The following is a 23,367-nucleotide window of genomic DNA, read 5'->3' as shown; positions in this document are numbered from 1 at the left end:
CCTTCCAGTGTCTGAAGGGGGCCTACAGGGATGCTGGAGAAGGATCCTTCATCAGCAATTTTAGTGATAGGACAGTGAGCATAGGGGCATGGCTTGAAACTAAAAGGCAGTAGGGTTAGATTAGATGTTAGGATGAAATTCTTTGCTGTGAGGGTGGTGAGGAACAGGATGCCCAGAGAACTCATGGATGCCCCAACCTTGGCTGTGTTAAATGCCGGGTTGGACAGGGCTTTGAGTAACCTGGTCTGAGAGGACGTGTCCCTGCCTGTGGCAGGGACATTGAAACTAGAGCTTTAAGGTCTCTTCCAACCCAAACCCTTCTGTGATTCTGTGATTGGTATCTTCTCCACCACTTTTCTGACACGGTTGGATGTGGTCAAAATATTTCCCACTGAGCATTCACACATTATGACCCCATTTTGGATATAGAAACATAATTTGGAATGAGGTATTTAGGGAAAGAGCAGGAAAATAAAAAGAAAAGTGGGGCCCTAATGTCAACATTATGGGCCCAGCATGACTGAAAAGAATAGTTACTGGTTGTTTCTGTTATATTTGACTGAGCACAACCTTTTGCTGGTTGGTTCCTCCTACAGAACAAACAAAGAGATTTTAAATGGAAAAAGTAAGAGAAGCTTTGCATTCCTCTTAACTCTAGGGTGGCCTAAGATTTCAGTTGCAAGGCTATTGTTCAAACTTGTTTGTCCTCTGCGATCAAAGACTCCAAATCACACACCTGGGGCCCCCTAGGCAAGCTGAAGTGAAGAATGTAGACAGGACAGACTCCTGCTCTGAAAGAAAGCAAACAAAACACCTTAGTCAGACTTCAAAGCTAGACTTTAGGAAAAAGTGGTAAATGGAAAAAGAAATGGAAAAAACACTTTTCCCTAAAAGCATAGCATTTCTAAACATTCAAAATTACAAACACAATGATTGTGCTATAACAGCTTTTCAGGACTATGTGGCTGCAATTTAAAATAAGCACACTTTGAAAATTTAGATTTGAGTTTTCTTTAGATGAATCTGGGATTACAGGCTTTCCTTGTGTCTTTAAGTTTGTATATTTTCTTTGAAAAACATTCCAATTTCACATATAACTGCTGTTTTCTTCTTTCACTTCTTATATACCACTTGGTCAATGCCATCAAGAAATGTTCATTATTTGTTCTCTCTTGTGGATTATCTGGACAACATACTAAATAAATCCAAATTATTGTACAAAAGACCATGATTTATCATGTAGATTTTCCTTCTTACATGATCACAGTTATGTTTTAGATGACTTATCTGTGTATGGCACTTTTTAGTAATAGTCAATTCAAAATGCTCTTTCAGTTTTACAGTTTACAAATTTACACTCCTATTTTCCTGTTGTTGCTTTATATTACTAAATGCCTTTCAGATTTACTATCCTTCATCAATGAGAGGTCTTATAACATCTCAGAACTGCTTGCTCAATATTACTACTCGTAAAGATTATGTTCCTTTGAGAGTGATAGGTTTTTCATTCTTCTAACAACTTCCTTTAAACAAGACAAAAGAAAGGCTTTATTTATTTCTGCTATTGCAGTAAGGACAACAAGACTTTATTATGTATCCTTTATTTTCAACTAGACTTTTTAAGACAAAAATATCTTATAAGCTTTTTTTTTTTAATTAGTGTATGGGCTTCCCAACAATGTACCCATACTGGGAAATGATAATTTATATTTGCCCAATTGGAAATTTTAAGACTTTTTTGCACATCATTTGTTCATGAGTTTAAAAAGTCCTAAACTGCAGGAAAAAAATTCAAAACAACTTTACTTGATGGTTAAGAGTTAAGCAAAACCTATTGAAATTCAGAACAAACTTTGTTATTGAAAATAATGAGCCCTTTAGTGCAACACAGCTCATTATGATTGATAAAGAAGTGTTGAAATCCTTCAGGTATACTACTGAAAAATCTTTTCTCTGAAGGCACCTTCCAGATTTTGAAATAGAAAATAAGCTGGCAGCGAGAGGCTCAGAAGTGGGGAAAAAGAAAAAAAAAAATCTCTTGACTTACACCTATATCAACCCATGGGAAACTCACTGTCTTAATGTATTTGAACACTATTAAAAATGTGAATGTTGCTGTAAAATATTTTAACAGAATGGATCTGGTTTGGATTATTTTTTTTAACTATAATTTACTTTCTATTAATTTCCACGGACACTGGGAATTACACACACTTAGGAGAAGTGAACAGGCTTATCGAGAACTTTGTCAAAGCCTCTCAATGAAAAAATGCATGCCTCAGTACTGCTGTCACCTCCAGGACATAAATGTATGCCCAGTGATTTGAAATTTAATATGATTATTATATAAGCTGCTATTTTGACATGTCCCTTCCTGGACATTACAATAACTGGAAGCCAGGTGCAAGACAGCAATATAATATTTCTGGCCTTGTATGTCAAGGTACTGCAATGACTATTAGGTAATAAAATTATTCAGTAATAAAATTTCCCCAACTACAATCTATAAAGCTGAAGAGAGAAGTTTCTTTTTACCTCCACTGTCACAAAGAATCCCATCAAACTGAAACCTGAAAATCCTAGGCAACATTGCTTTCATCATTTGTAAAATAAAAAAAGCAACCCAACCCTTTGTGCTGGTTCACTCTCTTCATAGTAGTTGTGGGGCTGTTTTGGATTTGCACTGAATATATAGATAATACAGAGATGTTTTTGTTGTTGCTGAGCAGTACCTGCACAACATCAGGGACTTCTCTGCCTCTCTCACTGCCCCACCAGAGTCTGCTGGGGGGGTCATAGGAAACTGGGAGGAGTCACAGCCAGGATAGCTGACCCCAACTGGCCAAATATATTCCATATCATATGACATGCTTGTTTTGAGGGGACAGATGGAAAGACTTTTATAGAACAGGTTTATTTTAAAATATTTTTTTTTCTCCACTCGTTCTTTAAATCTGCTCTTTCTGTTTATTTATTGGAAATTTTAGGGCATTACAGTCAATGACCTCTAGATACTCAATTATAAAAGACATTCTCGTCTCTAAAACCATGGATGTTCTAGAAATAAAGACTTTAAAAAACAGAAATAAAAAAACCCCAAAGCATAACCAAGCACAAAGCACAGGTTCTGGTTTGAAGATTCTGGACATTCATGTGATACCAGCAACCTTGAAACTCTCAGTAACACAGTGAAGTTTCCTAGCCATTATTGTCTCATTTTGCCATTTATACTACATTCTGTGAAACTTCATCTAGTGTTCATAGGTTATTACAAGCCCTGTTGCCTTTTTTCCCCCCCCTTAAATTACATATAATAATCATGAACATAGATAACAAAGCAAAAATTACAGGTTTGAGTATAGTATTTTATATAATGTGCAGTTTCATTTGAATGAGGGTGGCATTTACAACAAATTAAGTAAATATTGACCAACAGCAGTCATTCAGTTGAATATAAGTTGGCACTGCTGTTACACTTATCTGTCCAGTCTGGCTGTGGAGACATTGGTCATGTCCTGATAGAGTCTTTTTCGAAAAATGTAAAGTGCAATGCTTTCTCAGGCTCAGAAAACTGCACTTTTGATTTCTGTTCCTAAAGGACAGAAAAATGTTTCATACATTTAATGCTATATAAAGTAAATATTTTTACCAATTAAGAACAACTGTCTGTGGCTAGCTAAGTATCATTGCAAATCTGCCAGTAAAGCTTTGGTTCTCTCTTTGTGTACCAATGCTACCAGCAGATGATCTACCCTCTTAATCTACTCTCTTTCTTGCTAACTTAGGGAGCAATGATCTTTCAAGTACAATTCTAAACAGCTACTTTTTTTTTTTTTTCCAGATTCCAAATCAATCAGGTAGATGCAGCTGGAAAATACTTTTTATCACAAGGGCAGTCAGAACAGAGTTGATTACGGATATTGTTCCTGTAAAAAAGCAGCAGAGGATCTCAGCTCCTGGTGACATCAAAACCATGGGAGATGCAGTTCTCACTGTGATCATACACTAATCTTGCATTTTGCCTAAGGGAATCACCTGAGTGAATCTTTCATATATATCCTTCATTAATTCAACCTAAGCTTTTACCACTGAAGTAATTTGCTTCTTCTTCACCTGATAAGACCAAGGGCTGTCATTCAGTTCTTACTCGGCATTTTTGACATTTCTTCTTTTTGCTGGTTACCACATTTTCTGTATTTCCCTATTTCTGATTTCCAGTCATGCTTTTGGCAATGCATTTTCCTTCAATTCTGGGACACAAAGCCTAAGACAAGACATTTTCTGCTTTAGGTTTCAAAATCCACTGCCTCCAGGAGCAGTGTCTGCAGGTTTTTGCAGGTACATGTGAAGACAAACTACGGATGTGTAACTTCAGAGTACTTAAATGTCACTAACCAGTGGGAAAAGAGGACTGAAGCAAATTCTTTCCCCAGTAACCCAAGAGAATGGAAGAGAGGATGGAACATCAGCACCTTTAAACAGATTTTTCTGTATCACTGAAGGGTGGTCTTTGTCAATGGAATGGCATCCGGAAAATATGCTGTCTTACTGTTTTATTTTCAGCTCTGAGAAGGTGAGTTGACCTCATCACTAAGGTTCTTCAAAAGTTTTTACATAAAATAGAGGGTGATAGAGGTGTACATGTATAGGAAGAAAGGTTGTCTCAACGTTGCCTTTTTTGAAGTGTTAGACATGATTTGAAATTTGTCTTCCTGTGAAAGAGTGCTGATACCATCCACTGTAAGATTTTTATCTATGGGAATGTTTAATAAGGTTGAAAGAATACCTACACTGGAAATCACTACTTGAAAGACAGGTAGTATATATGTAAAAAGAGTAACAAGTCCATTCTTAAAAATTCTTCGATAATTTACAGTTGCTTCTCTTCTGTATTTAAGAAACTTTTGTAGAAGCTATAGTTTTGATATGGTTTTACTGGTGATGATAATAAGATGATAATGTGATGTTCTACTGTCCTTGAACCTCATAATTAATTTGGCACACTTCTTTCACTGGCAGTTTGTTCTGTTCCTTATTATCTATGGAATTTCGCCACTACCAGCAAATAATCCTATTTCAAAGTTAATATTAAACACATAAATTAGTATGTATATGCATAAAGTTGCTTCTCATATATTTTAATAACAAAAATTATAATAAAAGATCAAAGTAACCATATTAATACAAACACTCATCGTCTTGTATCTTAATCCTTCTGGCTGTCTAGATGATTTTGATTGCAGAGGATCTCTTCATCCGAGTGCCACATTTAGCCTAGATGTATGTTATACTCAAAGGCACTGGAGAAAACCTGGAAATTGCCAAGATTTTAAACAAGACACATCGAATACAATATATTGAATTCACTCTTCATCAGTGGATGTAACTCATTCAGCACAGTGAAAGCATGTTAGCTGTGCAAGACCAAGCCTGGCTATGCCTTCCTACCTTTTCAGGGGAGTATGTTAAAACACAGGAACCAGGACCAAAAAATATGTTGCAAACTTCTAGTTAATTATACTTTTACCACTTTTCACTCTAGTGTTTTTTCCTTTAATCATCTCTGTTGTGTTTTTTTTTTTCATTCCTAGTTAGTAAAGTATCTACTTTCAAGTGAAAATACAAGGGACTCTTTTTACTTGTTCATTACTCAGTAATGAGTGGGTGAGACAGGTCAGAAATTCTTATAGTATTTTCTTCCACTTACGTTTTTTCTTCCTCATCTTCTTTTCTCTGCATACTGTTTTTATTTTTCCTTTAGATCATAGAAAGTTAAAAAAGTTTGAGGAAAGCTACACTTTGTAATCTGCTTTTCCAAAGACAGTTTTTGTGCACCCAATGCTCTATAATATAAATGAGAAATTATTTTCCTGAACTTTCACTGAAGCCACTAAAATCCTTTCTTGCAACATCAAAGTGTGTTCCTTTATTTTGGTTTTCATTCAGTTTTTTTGCAGTTAGTAGTTAGCCCCTTTGCAGGCAGTCACACATTAAATCATTTTGTCTTCCAGTGATACCAGATCTGCCTCCATTTCTTCCATCATCCTCAAAGTACTGACACTTACTTTCTACAATATTTCACAGACCAAAAAAAAATAAAAGAGAACCACAAGCATCTTATAGGAAACTGTGATTCCTGGGAGGCAGCTGGAAAAAATGGAGTAAACTTACCAAAAATGTAAGTCAAGCTCTGTGCAGAGGAAAGTACCTCTTTCTAACAGGATTTTACTTTTCTATGAAACAAATTGGTTAGTTAGGACTACCCTCTCTCAAAACTTTATCACCACAAGACTTTTTCTTAATGGAGCTCCTGGACATGTGTATCAGATTTGCTCAGCTGTAGTTTTTCTCTTTAACTGAAACTAGACTAAAATAAAGTAAAAAGCATGTTGAAGCTGCTAGTTCCTTTCTGGTGGCTATTTCTGTGTGACAGTGTGAGAGACTGGATGGTTAATGGTCAGTGACTCAAAACAACTGCCCATTTGTGGAGACACTAGGGTGCTTTGTTGGAGCAGGTCTCCACCCCCTGAGAGGTGAGTTTTTGGCAATTCAAACAGGACAGAACACCCACCAACTTAGCCGGGCTTTGAGGCCGGCGAGGGGCAGACCCTGTGAGGTGGGGTGATGCTTTTTATCATACTAATCGTCCTCTCAGTTGTAAAACACACAGCCACACACACAAACCCCCCTCCCCATTCCCTACCTCTCCCCTCCTCTGTTCTCCCCACCATTCCCTCAGGGAAAGGCATAACCAGCTCAACTGTGTTGACGTGAGAGGCAGCTGCCATGTCTTGGAAGCAGTCACAGACCATCAAAGACCCCCAAAGTGCCCTCACACTCCTTTCTGAGCCCTTCCACCAAAGGACTGAGAGCTGCCTCCTCCCATGGGCCTTCCCACCAAGCCTGAGTGTATTTTAACTCCCTGGATTTTGTGTTTCCTGGGCCTTTCCCCCCCATCCCCAATGGATCAAGACAGAGATCATCTCTTTGAAATTACAACAATCAAGTCTCATCATGGATCCATGGGTGGTGATGTTTATACTCTTATCCTTTCATTCTCTTTCTTTCTTTTCTCTTATACATTTTCTTGTGACATTTTTATGTTTTTATATTGCTGTATTACTATGGATAATAATAACCTGAATGGCTGCATAACTGCTTTCCATTGCAACCAAACTGTTCTAAAATAAACCCCACATATATATTTACAAACATGGATCATTCGATGCAGTTTCACTCTAATCTGCCCCAAGAGATCTATTAACAAGAACCTGGGTTATTCTCACCTTAACAGATAGTTATCTAAGTGTGCAGGATATACTTTCTTCACCTTAATCTTTATTCTCAAGCAATGTCACTCCAATGTGCACAATACTCTGAGGCATCTACGTTGTTCAAACAGCAGAAAGAATCTCTGATCCTTGTGAAATTAAGTGTGAGGTAACACTTCTCCTTTGATCATACAAATCCAGTCCCACTGATTGGTTTTGGGGTTTTGATTTTTTTGTTTTTTCCCCTGGAGCAAGTGTAGAAAAGAGAAATCATGACCAGGCTGTCACAGCTCCAATGTCAAACAACTGCTAAACTCACTGACAGTGGACCAAATTTTCAAAAGGGTAATGAATGTCTCACTGGTAGGGAGTTGCAAAACAGGGTGAGAACACAAGCCTGGATTTATTCCCACTACTCAGTCCTAGCTGTTGACCTGAATCACTGGCATCACAGCAGTAACTGGTGATTGACTTGGTTTCCAGAACAAGGCAAACCCTGGAATTCTAGTCTTGCAGGTCAGCACAAGACTTGCACGGGACAGACTTCATTACTAGCAATAGAATTTCATTAGGTATGAGAATTTCATTAAATTAGGTATGAGAGGTCACCTATTGTTTTCAGCATGCCAAAAACATACCGAGAGTTTTGAACAGGATAACAGCAAGAAAAATACACTTAAAGTTCAAAATCATGCACTGCAGTATTTAATTTAATTAAGTCTAGTTACAGTACTAAATAGCTAGAAGCCAAATAATCACCCAACTTAGTTTAGTAAAGGAGAAACTATTTCAGTTCAGGAGGAATGAACCACATGATGACTTTTAAATAAAACTTGACAGCATCAAGCACAAATAATCATTTAACCATAAATCCACTCTGAGACAATTATAAACCCTCTGTCTGTACTATTGCTGGTATTTTATCAAAGCTTGTGGACTACTTTCTACTAGTACTACTGTTTGTTTTGCAACAAAAATATCTCCAATTTTGACATCCCAGTCATTGTGAATGCAGTCCAAAGAAAGATTCCTCTTTTCTTTTCAGCACTATCATCCAGTAACTCAGTATGTGAACTGTGAAAGTCTCCAGTTTTTATTTCTGGTCTTTTATTTCCTATACACCTGTAAGCAACACCTAAAAACTTCCCATCTTTATTCTTGGATTCTAGTTTTTGCCCTTCCTACTGGGAAAATGCATCCTATTTTCACTCTGGAAAGACCATCACAGTTCAAATGTTCCTGTCAGTTATAGGGGTTACCACAAGATTAGAGCTACTCCATCCCAGTACTGCAGGTTTTTCCATAGGACACCACAGGTTCTTGTAGATATGTCTGTGGTAATGGTTAGCAAGCACTACTTTTTTGAAAAGCTACTTTTCTGGTTAACTGTTTCATTTAGGTCTTCCTTGCCACCATTTTACCTGTGATTACTTTCATCAGCTCTGTCCACAGCATTGTGGCATCATGTGCTTGACTCTATTGACTCAATATTTCATCTACAGCTGTGGTCTTCCAGTGGTCACATTCCTGCTTGTCTATTCATGCTTCAAATTATTCTGATTCCTATTGTTTCTGCTAAATCATTTTAACTTCTTAGTTTTAGCTAGAGCCATAATCAGCTCGAAGCATTTGCAGACATCTGGGAAAGTTTATTTCAATTACTTACAGTCTTTTTTATTGTGCCTAAAGAATGTCTACTTCTCTTAAGCCACCTCTTCACATTTGTTGCTCCTGGGGATTACTATAGATATCCATCAATATTCAATAATCACTTTTTGCTCTTACCTGGACCCTGCCTTCCCCTTATTTCCCATGGCAGTTAGTCTTTTCACACCCATGCATGAGAATTTAAGCAGCAAAACCCACAAAGATAGATTTTTCCTGGTGGAAAGACTTAGGCAGTGAGCATACCAAAAAGGTAAAATTACATGTGAGACCAGAACAGAAGCAAACCTGTGGAACAAGCCTACATATATTTCATATATGTACATTACAACATCTCTATAGCTGATATAAACTTCTGTGTCTCCAAGAACATCAGCTTAGACAGGTTGATTTACAGCAGTTGAGGAGCTGGCCTGTCTGATTCCTGCTTCTTCTCTTCTCTTTCCTACACAAAAAAGGAAACACTGTGACACTTTCTACTGGAGTTTCACAATTGTTCTGACTGGGATTTTGAGCCCTTTCCCTGCTAGGCGGTCTCTCATCTGTCTCCTATTTTCCAAATCTAGGGGTAAGGTGTCGAGGGGGTGTTTTGTAGTGCTGAAGCAAAGGTACTGAAATTCATGGAAATATTCATATTAGGCAACCAAATTGTACTCCCACATGTCCAGAATATACGCAATACATATTCTGGGATTTTTACTTAATCTTTTTAAAATTAAATGTTTTAATTAGCAGATAATTAATATTCGGTAATCATTCAGTAACTCAAAAACTTATGCTCCTTTTTAAGGCATACCTAATTAGAAACAATGATGTTATAATCTAAAGCATTCTATAATCTAAATTACCCCCAGTGGAGCTCATTACCTTATAAATACGAGTGCCTTGTTAGAAAAGATACTCCATCCCAAGAGCCCATTTAACGGTGCTGAAGGTTTTTTAGCTAACTCAAACACAGAGTTTTAGCTCTCAAACACAGAGAACATTAAGAAGAAACTGTTTTCTGCTAAAAGCTACCTTTTCTAGGGAATGTTGCTTCTACAGCTGTCATTGATTAATTGTGAAATGTAGTTAGAAAAGTTGTGTCTGATCCCCCGGGGACACGTGCAAGGGGGGCAATCTGCATGCACCTCACAAAGTCATTCAAGTGTTTGTGGCTTTCTTATCAAATAATAGAAGCAAACAAATAAGAAAGTACATGGTAGGATGCCTTTATGCTGACATAAGATGTGGATTGGCACATGCAGCCATGGATATGGCTGTCCTATGTCACACCCTCATCCAAAGCTCCAATCTCTTGTCAGGTGTGCACCGTAATTTTAGACTTCGTGAGACTTCGCCCACATGAACTCTTGCAAACTCTGATTCTTTGATACCTCGAGTTCATGCCCGGAGACAGAGCCACAGACTCTTTCTCCAGGAGATTTCTTTCAATTTGGTGAGAAAATAGGCATTTTGGCAGGAAGGGGTTTACAGAAATAACATGCCAACCAAGGAAAAGCATCATTTCAACATTACTGGGACTAGCACTGCTGTGGAGTAAGGAACCTTTGCTACACCCAGCAAGCACAAACTCCACACAACTTAAGTGAAATACAGAAAATAGGTGTTTAAGTTACCCACAGGAGTAAAGGAAGAGAGATTAAGAGAAGAATGTGATCTTCTGCACATGCCTCTTTATATTTGTTCTCCTCGCTAATAGTTGCACTGCTTTTATTTGGTTTTTTATACATATCCTAAGTCTATACATGCAATTTGCTTTCTGAAGGACTTAAAAGGAGGGAAAAAAAGGACTCAAAAATCTTTTCTTCTGACCTAAAAATCATTTAATGCCTTTTCCACAGGAAGAGTACACTGTCTTACTCCAGTTGCAACTTTATAGGAAGAGACAGGAGTGGGAGGAGAGACATGCTCTTGAAGCATCTGCACAACCTTGATGCTCCTTCTTCAGATAGTCCTTAACAGATCTTGATTACATGTTTTCTGTGAACTAGATATCTGTCTTTCAAAGGAGGACTTCAGACTTGTCAGACTTGAAACAGCTCTGCTGAAAATTTCAGCTGGATCAGTGTTTTCCTCAAGGTATTGTCTGAAGTGGTTGGACTAGTTATTTATGCTTTTGCTTTGATTTGTTGGTGAGATGCCTCAAATGAGATGTATGCACACAAAATCATGTATTTCCAAAGAGCACTTATGATGAAATTATGCTCAGACTTACATGAATGATGAATTTCTTTAGATATATACTACTCATTTGATTGAGAAAGGAAGGGGGACAGTGGAAGATGGCAGTTGTATAGGCTTTTGCTGATTTTCTTATTTATTTCTCTATGTCCTTCCCCAAGAAACTTTAAACAAACTATGGTGTCTGTCTGTATATCTTCCCACAGATGATTTTAGTGGCTCGAAACTAACAGAGATAATACTATATGACAAGCTGAAAAGCTTCCTTTCCCTTGAGAGCAGGGCAAAGGCTTTCAGCCCTCAGCTTTTAATGTGTTTTAACCCATCTTCTCACAACATACGCATATCTTATAATTAATTAATTTAAAAATTCTTCCTTTTGTGTCTTTTTATATTAATAATTTAAAATGCAGGAGCAGATATATATTTTTGCTAGCACTTTTCTCGTATCTTCAGATGGGCTGTTCTCTTTTTCAGAAGCGTTAAAATCATGGCCACTGTGAAAAGTGATCCAGATAGTGACGAGGCAGCATGGGTTTATGAGTATATTCTTTTTGTGTGCAGTGGTATCACCACGACGACATATTTTGGCTGAATCTTTTCTAACAGTTTGCTTTGACAATATCACAGGGCACTAATGTACGTTCAAGATCAGATCTCACTTCATTTCTAAATAATCCCAAGTGGAAAAGTGATTTGTTTCAAGGTCACTCTTTTGAACCAATGCTATCAGCCCAATATGAAACAGCATGTTGCTAAGGTCAAATAGATTAAAAGAACTTCCCAAAACACCGAGCTGAAGGTCCCTAACCTTCTACTTTTCCATAAAGCAAAGAAAATACAACTTTAAAGTGGAACTGTGTTTTGTGTCTAACATTTCTATATGAATATGTTGAGTGTGGTGATTACAGGATGTCTTAATTTCCGTTATTAACAGTCATTCATTACCAAATTCCATTTCTAGATGAAGTTTCCACGTGTCAGCATTTAACTCCATGTGTTTAAAGCTAGAAATCAAGTTTTCTCCTGCCTTCTGATTTGCTAGCATGACTAACTTTTTTTGTTCAAAATTTCCCATTCTCCTAATTGGCCTAACATCCTTTCTATATGTGTCTTTTACAAATGTTTCTTATTTTTTGAGCATGCACACGGTGTTCCACACAGAAGTTTTAGAGTAAGTTTTTCTTACCACTTTTTTTGAATTGGTGTTTCACATTTTGCTGGGTGCACTGGGAGATGCATTAGAACAGAACAAAAGGACTGATCGAGGGACTCAATATCATCAGAGCATTAGATAAAGCAGGTCATCAGGGCAGTTCTGTGAATGAAATAGAAATAAAAAGAAAGGAAGCAACCTCAAAAGAACAAAAAATCAGTTGCAGAAGCAATGGTAAAGACGTATTTTGAACATGTACTGCTTGCTGCCTATTATTTTATTTTTATCCAGTGATACAAAAGAGAGAAAAAGTCTTTGAGAACACACAGAGAAATTTACAGTGGCTTCTGGTGGATTACAAGGAAAATGGTATGCCAATACCATAACTCATAGTTTTATGATATAAAATATGAGAGATGTTTAGCGTGTCCAATGCACATGGAATTTTTTCAAAGTGGCATGTTTACTAAATATCTTTGCAGAAGTCAGTTTTGAAAACTCAGACACTCTAGCACTGTGAATATTTTTCTTCTTTTTTACCTTTTTTTTTGCAGTTGGTTTTACAAACGTACAGAAGGCTCCAACCCATTATCTGAAGGGTACGAAGGCTTAAAGAACTGTGCAAATTTCTGCTGTGTCCAACAGTGTTTCAATGCATTGCTAAGTTGCTTTATTATTTGGAATAATAAATAGAGAAAATTCTCTGAGGAATGCAAAGCAGTAGCTGGTCTTTGTGGGTGCTCCAGTCAGCAATAGCTTCATAGGCCAGAGTTTCTAACACTGCAACTACTGAAGCATTTTATTGGTGATCCGTTTATTCCAACATATTCAAATCACTTTCTTTAAGTTTACCACACACTTGGAGAGCACGTTCCCTTCTAGCTGGTTTCCAAGATGCAGTGTTTAACATTATACAGTAAGTTTTTTGGAAAAGGTGCTAGTTCCTTCAAAGTTTATGTCTTGAGTTCTTCGGTTTGTTTGGATTTGCGGTTTTTTTGCTTGTTTGTTTGTTTTTGGTTGGTTGGGTTTTTTCAAATTGGCTTTTGTGTTGGTTCTTTCTAGTACAGTAAAAAGAGAGGGGAAAATAGAGGGAGGAAAAAGCACAAATTCCTAGTCTTGCAATAGACACAAAAGCTGCTTTCTTCCATAGCTCAGTGAACTACAAGGTTCTGCTCAAAATGAATTACACAAATACGAAAAATTTGTACTCTTTTCTTGTTATTAAAGGAGTTTTTACTCTTACAAACTAAAGTCATTTAAAGACATTATGAAACCTGTTCACTCTTGCCTTGAGGATTCAGTTTGTCTCTGTCCTTTGTAGAACAAATGAGAAATCATTTAGTTAAACTCAAACATGTTTTATTGCCAAAAATCCTCTGCTCACTCTTGAAAATTCGCAGAGCACTTACTCACATTTCCTGAGGAAAGACTGGAAGTTTTGCACAAAAGAAGATTTCTGAATATGCAAAAATTTAATACCAAGCTAACAAAGTTAAAAGCCATCATTCTTCCTCCTATTTTACCCTGAATTGCTCTTTGGCAGTACTGTGTTTGTGACCTACACCACCAGTTGTAGGTGTTTTATTTTTGTTGTTTCTGAGGCACTTCTGATCAATAGAAACTAAGCAATTTCCATGTGGGTTGCCAGTTGCTCAATCGTGCAACAAATGGATCCTACAATACATTCTTATATTATTTTTATTTACAAATGAAAACAGTCTACAAATAAGACAAAGGACATCAAACCCTGCAGTGGTACAGTCTCCCTTCATAATTTCTTAGTTGCTTTAGTAAAAACAAACACACAAAAAAAAAACCCCTGTCACCTATTTTTCATGTTAATGCAGGATTGCTTATAGAAGAAAAGATTGATGTATTAGAAATAAAAATAGAAAGTACGTAAAACTGATATTGGATAGGTAATTCTACGCATTAGTAGTCACTACAAGGATCTGTGTAACTTTTGCCACAAATATTCTTGTCCTTTATTCACAGAAACTGTAACTTTTCATAAATAAACTCTACTCTCTCATTCTCACTTACTTTTGTCTCTTCTGCAGATATGTGTTGCCCACCCCCCAAAAAATTGTGATCTTTTTCAATATTATATTTTTTTCTGATAGCTAAACTCATTTTAATCGCTCTTTTCCTTGTGGACACCTCCTTCATTTGAATTACCTCTCACAGTTTTTTCAATATGTGCCCTTTTTTTTGTAAAATACAACAGTTTCTGTATAGACTACACACTGGTAGAGCTGCCACTGAAATATAAGACATTAGTAACCACAAATGCGTAGCAAAGGAAACAAAAAACGTGCAGTTATACATGGAAGCATGTATGTGCATTGTAAGCGTAAAATATATAATTTTTTATGTATTATTTGTTTATTTCTAATTTTCTTCATCTGCATATAGGAATGTTGCCTTTAACTGCCCCTTAACAGGATTGTTTTAGGAGTGTTGACTCCACCCCAGACCACAGTCAGGAAATAACTTGCCATCAAGAAAATGAAGCTGTAAAAGTGGTGATGCTCCAAAACCTGTCAAATTAGTCTTGAATTTTGCTGTCCCCATAGGCAGATGAAATTGTTGATTATAGCTGCACACACTATACAAAGAGAGGCCATGTGGTGTGTAATGAGTTTTCACCCAAGAAATGACACGATGGCCATCACTCTCCACCACATTATGCCTGTTGTCTTCTTTTAAACATCATCAAGACAGAGTGTATTTATATTGTTGCTCCACAAGAAAACAATTGTTGAGTCCTCTACCAACTTTCTAAATATTCTCTGAGGAGCTTAAAAAATGGAAAGTACTTGGAGAGATCTTACTCATCCTTACACAGAAAAAAAATAAGTGAACCCATGAAGGGGGTAGAGGCTTTCTTTTCAGTGATTTGGACAGGAAAATAAACACCTCTTTGAATGCTGTACCTTTCTGTTTGAACAATGTCCATCACTACAGAAGTCAGCTATGAGACTGCCAGGATAAAAGAAAGCTGTGAGGATCAGTGAGCTCCAGAAATTATACTGAAGGGCAACCTTGGGACAGATAAATAGAAGAATGGCATTGCCACAGTAAATGGAAAGGGGAATCATCCTTCAGGAAGGAAATTGAGGTGTGGGGGTGGGTCCAGAGAAGGCCAAAAAACCTTGCCTTGCCTTGCCTTGCCTTGCCTTGCCTTGCCTTGCCTTGCCTGCCCTGCCTTCCCTCTGCTCCCCTCCTCTCCCCTTACCTCTCCTCTCCAGGAATAGTTCCTGAAATTTCCTTTCCTTTCCTGAAATTTCCTTTCCTGAAATTTCCTTTCCTTCCCAAACCTTCACTTTCCAACATAACAAGCCTTATTTAATTTATCTACTCCATGGAGTAGATATTTCTCCCCATGAAGAATCAGGAATTTAGATTCTACCATGAGAGCCGTTGTGTTTTCTTAACTGCAGTCATGTTTTCATTTGTGACAATTGACTGTAGAGGGAATGGAAGTCATTATCTTGCATAAAAGTAATATACAAACCTACCTTTTTAAATTGTCACATAAGTCTCATAAAATATGAATTTTTTAATTCTTCGAATATTAATTATTTATTTTAAAATAATTTATTGTGTCTTGATTTCATATATATGTAATTTATCTTTGAGTGGTCATAAAATGTTCATAGATTTTTTCCTACCTATTAGGAACTGATAAAATTCCCGTCCATCTTAAATGAGATGGTTTCTCTACCAAGTGTGAATATAAATCTTCTCTTCATGAGATAAGTTTTCTGTTCTAATAATTTTTATCAGAAAGGGGGAAAGGAATTTTCAAATAATTTCATGCACAACTTGAAAAAATTAAGACAGTAATTAGAAAGAAAAATGGATCATTGCCACATGAAAAAGAATAGACATTTTATATGATGAATTTTGATTTGATTATCCAAGAAAAGTAATGAACTCATGTCATGGAAATAATCAGTGTTAATAGACTCTCATTTTTCATTATCAATGGGGAAAAATAATTTCAATCAATATATCAAAAGGACTTCATTTCAGCACTGCTTATCATAAGTATCAAAGAACCTCTCAGCTTTGAGGGTCTCTGAGTTTCTGCAAGACATGGAAAATTTTGAAGTATAGTACAAAAGAGGGAATATTCTGGTAGCTGATAAGACACAAGAAAACAAACACAAGAACAGAAATTGAAAGTGAATCTCTAAGAAAACTCTATAATGCATCATCAAAGAATGTTTTCATAGAAAATTTTTTACATCAACAGTACTGACTGAAGTAGGCAGATAACAATATCCTTCCTTACAATTTCTTAGCAAAATTTTATAGTTCAAAGTAGGAAAAGTGGAAAATTCAACAATGACTGAATCAAAGACTTCCATTCATTCTATTTAGCTTTGATACTACATTTATATTTTAAATATATCCCAAGCTGACCAAAGGGATATTCCACACCATACAAAGTCATGCCCAGTATAGAAACTGGGGGGATTTATCCAGAAGAAGGATCTGGCAGTGGGTGGTGAGCAACTGCATTGTGCATCACTTGCTTTTCCTTTTTTATTATCATTATTTTTATAATTTATTGTTATCATTGTTACTGTATTTTACTTTATTCACAATTATTAAACTGTTCTTATCTCAACATACAAGTTTTACTTTGATTCTCCTCCCCTTCCACCAGTGTGGGAGGGAGATAGAGCGGGCTGAGCAAGTGACTGAATGGCGCTTAATTTCCAACCGGACTTAAACCACAACAATATCATATATATTTGCATATGTGTATATTTGCATACATGTATATTTACATATGTACACATACATTAATATTTATGGTGTGAGATACCAAACTGCTCATTTAGTTTTTTTCAAGTTTGGTAAATGACATTCTAAACCTAAATTACTGCAGTGGAAAGGTCTGTCATTCTGGATAACGTGTTGCCTCTGTGAAAAGAGAATCTTTTAAATTCTTTTGAGTAGTGATTCTGAAACATACCTTTAAATATAACCAAACATGGTTTTCAAAATGCTATAACCTGTATCGGATTCATACATTCTTCTTTTATTAATATAGTAAAACGTTGAGCGATAATGAGTATCACCTTAAGTTTCCTGAGAGTATTCTCCAGAATTTAAAAGCAAATCTCCTTTGGCTGCAGTTTTATTTCATCTGTATTTCACTTCCACAGTCATGAAAGTGATTCCTGTTTCCCACTTGCTTGTGTACAGTAAATAGATAATAATGAGATTAGGATAATATTCAGATATCCTACAAGTCAAACACACATACTGTTTGCCAAGTGCTTTTAAAGTCAAGATTCTGAAAATTCTGAATATACAACAGTACACATGCAATTTAGCAAAGCAGGAAAGGTTTTCTTCGAAACTTTGCAATTAGGACCACATGCATCCTTTGTGGGTTTGCAATCTGGCACAATGAGAAAAAAAATTAGTCTTCCCTATCACTTATTCCAGCAAAAGCTGTCATTCATCAAGGAAGCAGGCTGACAGACAAAGCAGCTCCCACAAAGAAATAACCCCCAAACCCCTTCAGCCTCTTTCTTTCCCCTCTAATCTTCTCTTTGAAGTATATCTTTTCCTGAACAAATTCAAAGACATAAAGAATCATTAATTTTTTGCAACCTGTTCTTGATATTTAGGTCATTCCTGAAAGCACCACATAGATGATCTCCAATGGTCTTAACAGAAGTTCCAGACAGTTCCAGACTCTAAACATGGAGATTATAATAATTCTGCATATATAAATTTTAACTTTTTTAATATATACTGAATATTCCCAGTCTATAAACAAAAAATCTATTGCATGTGCAACTGTAAAGACTTGTGATCAAAGATGACCTTTAGAGTGGAAGACCATGGCATGTGTTCTAGATGAACGCAATTATGATTATAGACATTAGATTTCAGGATTTACAAACTAAAATGCAGAAGGAAATCTCAGCCCACTGTTCATGGAGTGCAGTCATTATGCTGCATTATGCAGGATACCGGGCTTGTTCAACAAAGACAAAACAAATACATATTGACTCACTAGCACGAGCAAGAAAAATTATAAATACATGTTGTAGAGATAGTAGTAGATTAAATAAACATAGCTTTAAAAAATGATCAATGCATTGCACTGATCCCCTTTTTCATACAGTAAGGTATCAAGGATTATTTTTAAATGCCCATTACACTTGTAATGGTTTGGTTTATCGTCTGTCCGAGATCTTCTTAGGCAAACTGATAAAAATTCTTCCCGTCTTTTTCTTTTTTTTTTTTTTTTTAACTTTTGAGAGATAAATCAGCTCTTTCCCCCTAGGACACAACTGTATAAGTGTGTGACACTACACACAGCTCCTGTGCCTACACTATAGCTGAGAGACATTGCTTCCCACCTCGGTTACATGCATTGTCACATTCATCAGGTGGTAGCTCGAAGCCTGCAATGCAGTGAGTTTTACACTCAGCCCTGTCAGCATCTGTACATTCCCAGTTTCACAGTAAACCTCAGGGAAAACACCTTCTAACAGTTAAAGTTTCTTGGGGTTCTCCTGAAGAACATACCCATAACCTGGAGCACACGCTTTACAAGTGCCGGTCCAAAATTTGCCCACACAAAATATAGATTAAATTATGGCTCTTCTATCTACCCTTTACACTGATGCTCTATTTTTTTGAGGCTTGTTATATTGAGGATAAATGGGAAAAGACTACATCCTTGGTGCATTGAGCCTGTACTTCACTGTGAAACATGAATACTAATATCCCCTAAATTACAGGTCAGCATCATATGTTGATAAGGGTATCCAAGGGGCATAGATGCTGTTCCCATAACATGGGGTGATATCTGTATAAGCAGTTGTTTCCTTTTCCACAGTATTGCCACAGTGGGAATTCTTGTCCAGTCACATTAACCAGGGTGTGCTAACCAAACCTCACCTCTCTTAGGCCTGGAATTAGAACCTTCTTGCTGTGGATACATCAAGTACCCCCGACATTGGCTTATCTTCTGACAAATTCCTTCTGTGGCCTTGACAGTGTTTTGAGACAGGCAATAGCATCCTTCCAGTCCTTACAGACACAAATAGCAAAAACAGAGAATCCACAATTCCCTTACACTGTAATATTTTTTTTAGTGAGGCTCTCTCAGGGAAGCAGGTCCAGGAATATTTCCCTTGAGTTTCTTTCTTGTGGGTTTTCCTTTTGACTTGCATTACTGTACATGTGGTACACACAGCGTCCTTATATTGCTGTTCTTTATAGAAGATAAAGAAGTACTTGAAGATATTTCAGGTTTTTCAGTCCCTTCAGACACAATTTGTCTGGTGTCAGTGTCATTCCTTAAGGAAGGTCATGATATTTGCTTGCAGTAAATATAAATAGTTTCTGTTTAATGACTTGTAAATAACTTTCATTTCAGACAGATTTTTATTTATCACATGCAATTCACGAGCTACTGTAAACTATGTCAAAACACTGCTGATTAATAAAAAACAAGTCTTGAAATACATTATTTTTTTACTTGGCAAATTCTGAATAGTCTTGTAAGTGTTGACTGAAAGGGACTAAATTACACAGCCAGCTGTAATCAAGTCTTTGTCTCTTTTCAGCTGGTTGTTGTTTGTGGTTTTTTTGACAAATAAGGTTGTTTTGTTATATTTTTTTCTCTTCCATCATCTCAAGCTGCCAGTGTTTTAGTAGAGTTCAGAGGGACATTTACGCTTTAAAGACTGGCTTCAGTAAAGTCTGCCACTTCTCCTTTGATAGATCCATGTTCTTTCCCAATCTTTTGTTTAAAAAGCATATTCTCATATGTAGTTTTTTGCTCGCAGTCCATTCAGCCTGCAATGACAACCTGCTCATCATACCAGACAAATTTAGAATTCTTTCTTCTCATTTTCCTGCAAACCAGCTTCTTTATTCTATTGCAGCTCAGTTATCAGAACTCTTTTGGGTATTACGCCTACAGAAAACTAAATATTGTTTCTGTGTATCCTTGTTTGCATATGTACTCACGGTCTGATTCTGATCTTTTATTTAAAGGGAAAGCTTGTGAGGATTTTTTGTTCTGTGCCCAGTCAGAGGCAGTGGCAGGGGCATAACCAAAACCACACAATTTTACTCCTGGGCATCAGGAGACTTCTTTTTACTGGGACAGTGAGCAACCACTGGCACAGGTTGCCCAGAAATGGATTCTCCATCTCAGAGACTCTCGGTCATCTCCCAAAATCATAGGCCCAGACAACAGGTCCTAGATGGAGAGTGGAGAGTAGAACTGAGTGACCTCCAGAGGTTTCTTCCAGACTCAGACACTCTCTGATTCTTCAGCACAGCCTTTGGCGTTTTCTTGACACTCATGATCATACATTATACCTGTGGGGCATTGTCTGTACACATCATCTATAAAAGTCTATAGAGATAAGGAAACATACATTAAAATTTCAAATAGCCTGCCACAGGATCAACATACTAAAGAACAAGAAGTCTTCTCACTTCACTTGAAATGCTTCTTTATAACTCAGAATAGCTACCTCTAGATAATTTTAACAATATTAACCCTAGCTCAATTATCATGCATTTCAGCGAATTTGTTTTGCTTTGCTTTTAATTATTCCCAAGGAAAAGCAACTTTCTGAAAAGATTTTAAAATGTTGTGAAAATTCTGAATCTTTGGAAAAAAAAAATATGTAGCGAAGATATTTATTCATTATTTCCCAGGAAAAAAAAAAAAAGGAAAAAAAAGTTTTGATTTTAATGACTTGGTATTTTTCAGCAACTTCTGCTGCAATTCTCTGTAGTATCTGTCTATTACTATTTTCACTTAGGTTCCTGTCACCTGCTACTTGAAAGAGACAAAACACTATCCCAGTCTGCCAAAAGCAATCAACTCATAAATTTGAACTGGTTAAAATGATGGAACAAACAGTTTTAGACTTTCAAATAGTCTCTATAGTCAATATACCTAGACAAACAACCTTCATATTTTAGCTACCTCCAGAGAGTTCATATGTATTGCAGCCTGGGTGACAGATGCAGAGGTACCAAGGTGCAGTTCCCTACACAGGTCTCCTCTATATCAAATGATTAAGCACATTTTGTTTTGCATACTCATCCTTTTTTGTATGTGCATCATAATTTTGGGAGCATGAGCAATTAAAAAATGACTTTTTATCTGTATATAATGCTTAGGGTATTATCTTACTGCACAATACACAGTAGCAGAAAAGCACTTGCAAGAAGCAATGAAACCAAGGATAATGTGGCAACTGCAGTGTATTAAATATGGGGACAGCTAATTGTGCATGTTCTATGTGAATCAGTCTTCTGATAAAATTCATTAAGAATGCACATTAAAGAAATTGGCAATTGCATTACCTTTTAGTCAAATGTCTCCTTTCTAACAACATTGTTAGTACTGTGAGAATTCTGCTTAGTGAACTCATTGCACAAGTGTATCCACAGTAATTCAATAAGCAATTCAAAAATCTCTAGAAAGCCTTCAAATTATCTAACTCCAAGGCCATTTAATAAGGTGTAGGAGTTCATCAGCTTCTTAATGCTCCCTTCTTCTTTTTAAATATCACAGTCACATACCTGACTAAAGGAAATGCTAGACTCTTGGCTTGAAACTGTTCCAAATCCTGACCTGTAGTGGCTTGCAGAAGGTAGGAAAAATAACAGTGATGGTGGTAGCGAAATTTTGAAGGGTTTGCTGTTGGATTTAGGAATACAACAAAACATATGGATGGTATGCAGACCTTGTCACCTTGAGGGAGTTGCAGAAGCAGCATCAAAATAGCAGTAATCTGAGGGTGTTGCAGAATTGGAATCATAATAGCAATAATCCAATTCTATTCCAGAAGAAGGGAACATACTCTTCAAAACTAGCTTGTAAAAAATATCCCATTTTCTGAGAAATCATCTATAGCTCAGTTTGAAATTCAGAAACCTAAAAATAATTTAGAAAACCTTGATAAAATATGTTTCATGTTTCTGCCCTATTAATTATCTATTAGCAGTCTTGTGACTGAAAATTAGTTCAGTTATCTAGTTAAACTGCATTTTATATGTGGACTCTTCAGAAGAGTAAAAGTAAAAATGGTGGTGTTATCAGAAGCAAACTTCATGACATAGACCTATAGAGATTATACAAAGTGTTTGTTTCAATTATACAGTTTGTACCTCAGAAACATCGATTCATGCTCTCAAAACTCAAGTACCAACACCAGTGCAGAATTTTGAGATTTTTCTGTTGCCCAAAAATGAAGAGTTGATATCAGTAGAGCTTTCTGAATTTAGAGCAACTAAAGGTTTGTTCACAGAACTTTAGGGAACAACCCATGAACTGATTGAGGTATGTAAAGCTGACCTTAGGCAAAATTGAAGGACTTGCATTTAAATCCAAATCACCCCCAAAACAGTCCGTGCACTTATATAACGTTGGAGGTGCCAACATTTAATGTATGTAGAAGTGTTTAGTATAGCATTCAATAAAAATAAAAATATAAATCTATTGGGGTTTTTTTTGTGCTTCTGAGGGCACCAATTACAAATTAGATCAGCTTATATCTCCTGCACAGCTCCAAGACAAAACTGAAAATTTCTTTGCCAGTGCTCTGCAGATACACTAAAGAGCCATCCGTTGGATCCATCTTTCAGGTTTATTTATTTAGCTATTAAATTTTGATGCAGTTTCTTTGTTTTAAAGCAGAGGTGAAAAAAGCAGTACAAACACAGCAGCTGGGGAACTGACTCAGAGGTGAATGCCTTGTACTCACTACTCCTCCTTGCCCGAGGACGTTCAAGGCCGTATCTTTCACCACCAAGTGAAACGTGAGACTGTAAGACAAGCCAAAGGGAAGCTTTCTCTTCCCAATATTCACCTGCTTTGTTGAAACTGCACCATTTGTACGGGAAACAACACAAGATTTACAGTGGAGGGCATGCAGACCACAGATCTGATCTTCCTGGTCAGCACAGTCCTGGGGAGAGGGAACAAAGGCTTCAGCTCCTGCACAATAAATTATTTCTACATTTTTGCCAGTGATTGTTCTGACTAAGGCAAAAGCTTGACAAGAATCATCATTCATC

This window comes from Manacus vitellinus, unplaced genomic scaffold, assembly GCF_001715985.3.
Source record: "Manacus vitellinus isolate BGI_N305 unplaced genomic scaffold, ASM171598v3 scaffold_9_pilon, whole genome shotgun sequence".
Taxonomy (NCBI): domain Eukaryota; kingdom Metazoa; phylum Chordata; class Aves; order Passeriformes; family Pipridae; genus Manacus; species Manacus vitellinus.
This window is presented reverse-complemented; position numbering follows the sequence as displayed.